Genomic DNA, 2,723 nt, shown 5'->3' with positions numbered 1-2,723 from the left:
ATCAAAGAGATATTTTTTTTGCAAGAAGTAAAAAATATATTATTAATATTGATTTGCTTCTTATAAGCCCTTGATAACAGTAATTACCTGGTCGAAATCAAAATCGAGACTAACAAAAAATCTCAATAAGTTATTCGCTATTATTACTACAACAAAAACATTAGTAATTTGTGAACTCACTATAATTTTCAAGAGTGCCTGATATAATTGTACATGTCATTGTTAAATATATTCAAATATTATATAAAACTATATTATATATTAACACAAATACGAGTAAACAACTACAACAGTCATTCTATAAACTATGTTAAAATTCAAAAACATTATAAAAATAAAAATGTTTTGAACGAATATTTTTAGTTCCATATTTTTGTAAATAAAATAGCTGAACCGAACGAACCAGAACTTAGTATCTTATTTTTGTAAGGCGTCAGTCGTATCAGAATTATCTTTATTTTTTGTTGTATTTCTCAATTCTTGTCAATTTTCGGGTAAGCCTAAACTCATCTATAATGAAAAATTTACTACATTTTTGTTCCGCATAAAATAATGCTCCTCATCATGATTATACATTGAGGATTTGATTGCCTTATTCGCACAGAAGTTTAAAAGATAAAATCTATTGAAACAAGTATATAAATTCAAGTATTCAAAATTATGATTCAAAATTATATATAATAAATAAACTGAAGGTTCAGTTCGTACAGATCATAATACTCATCATCAATTTGTAGCATTTATTCATAAGCCATTCGGTTCAGCAAAGCGTAGTATGAAGAGTCGTAAAATGCAGATATCCCATATAGATCGTCCTGCTCGAGTTCGTCGCGTGTTCTGTTCAAGTCAGTTACTGTAAAGAATAAGTATTTCTCAGACATTCTTATTTAATTTCTTAAATATGTATATTAATTATATATTTTAAAGAATTAATTGCTACTGTTATTTTCAATAGCCGTAAATTGGTCAAAATAAATTGGCAATTTTATCTTTTGGCAAAGTTCACTGTTTAAAAGGTTGTTTTTTTTTTTAAATTTATTATTACTATACAAACATGTAACAAAAATACAAATTACACATCACAAAAAACGAATTAGGTTTACATAGGAATATGTCGTTGAACAATCATTTTGTAACACGAGAATCACAATACATTTCTTAATCAAGACAAAAATATTTTAATTATGACGGTAGTATTAAAATAAATAATAACTTTAAATAGTTAAGATCCTTTACTGTTTGTACGCGCGCAGTACCCTCGAGTATTGTTCTCAAGTATGGAACGCACAGTACACATTAAGCTAAAGTACAAGACCAATAACGGTTCCTATCAAATAAAATGTCAGAGAAAGCACATCTTGCCGTTATATGTAACAGTTCAAATTGCAGATGTATGTATTTTGTTAAAAATTGCATTGCGACAAGTTGACTCCTCTTACTAACAATAAACTTAAAAGTGCTTACAAGGCCGTATGTAAGACATCCTCTTAGTTATCTATGTGCCCAACATTGTTCAACTAAATATATAAAAAATTCATTTGGCATTCGCCCTGCCAACTTTGTAAATAAATTGTATGCACCCCGGTTTTGACCCGGTATGGTCGCCGGTTTTGACTTGTTCATTATGACTATACCAGCAGTTAAGCCAAAGTAAATAACTAAGAACTGGTTTGATGAAATCTAAAGATTTTTATGTTTGTTTTTCTCTTATTTAATTTTACTTGTATTGTAAATGATTGTAATAATATTATATAATTTCTCTTAAATCGATTTTATTCTCAAACATGACTTTTGCATGTGTACATACCCAAACGGTTAAAAAACCCGTAACTGAAATGCTGTATGAAAAATACTATGTTTTTATTTTTGAGATAATCGTATGGCATGTATATTATATCATCTAATCTAAATTTTTACATACGAGAAGATCTGAGTGGTGATTTGTTATATTCATTGTTATTTTTACTTTTTTCCCTGTTTGCTGTCCTAATAAAATAAAATAAGTAATCTTTTTTTGTAACATTCATTTTCGTTTCAGAATAATATTTCATTTTTATATGCATTACATGCATGCACAAGTTTATATGGTAATAGAATCATTTTATGAATATTTTTATTTAAATTTTACATGTGGACTATCTATTATAGCAATGAGTGTTATAAACACCTGATTTTCTAAGACAAAAAGTAACTACACTTTAAGCTTGTTGCGTCTTTTATATTCTCGTAGATCCACAATTTTTATTATTTAGAATAATTGTATAGCTCTACATACTTGTCACTTCTCGGAGTTTAATCTTTGCCACATAGACAACAAACATATGCGACTGACTGCCACGTTATTACCAGCCACTAAACCGACTGAGTACGCGTTAGTCACCGTGGCCTGTCGCTGCACATACATCCTCTTTGATTAAGATTCATTGCTACTGTAAGAGATAAATTAAAATGAATATTTCAAACTGTTTATTCTTCTGACATCTCCTTAATTTAACTCTCAATGTCTGAGCGTAGAACCAACATACATTTTACTTTTAGTCGGATTTGAATTACTATTTATTGATATGTATGATACATCGCTTTATACAAATTGAGCTAGTTAATATTTGTTTTCCATTTTATGTACAAACTGTACAAATTTAACCAAATAATTTCAATATTACTGTAAATAGATAAACAAAGGGTAATACACAATAATATTCTCATATTCTATAAATAAGTTA

At 28.1% G+C, this 2,723-nt stretch overlaps 1 long non-coding RNA gene across 1 annotated transcript; it reads right to left on the bottom strand.

The window, feature by feature from the left end:
* Positions 1–639: 639 nt before the first annotated feature.
* On the bottom strand, positions 640–2,363 carry LOC123654706. Its single transcript, XR_006743270.1, has 2 exons — positions 2,276–2,363; positions 640–853 (listed from the first exon to the last, which is right to left on the bottom strand). It is a non-coding gene; the product is annotated as an uncharacterized LOC123654706 (long non-coding RNA).
* Between the last annotated feature and the right edge of the window lie 360 nt (positions 2,364–2,723).

This window comes from Melitaea cinxia, chromosome 6 (genome assembly GCF_905220565.1).
Source record: "Melitaea cinxia chromosome 6, ilMelCinx1.1, whole genome shotgun sequence".
Classification (NCBI taxonomy): domain Eukaryota; kingdom Metazoa; phylum Arthropoda; class Insecta; order Lepidoptera; family Nymphalidae; genus Melitaea; species Melitaea cinxia.
This window is presented reverse-complemented; position numbering and strand designations above follow the sequence as displayed.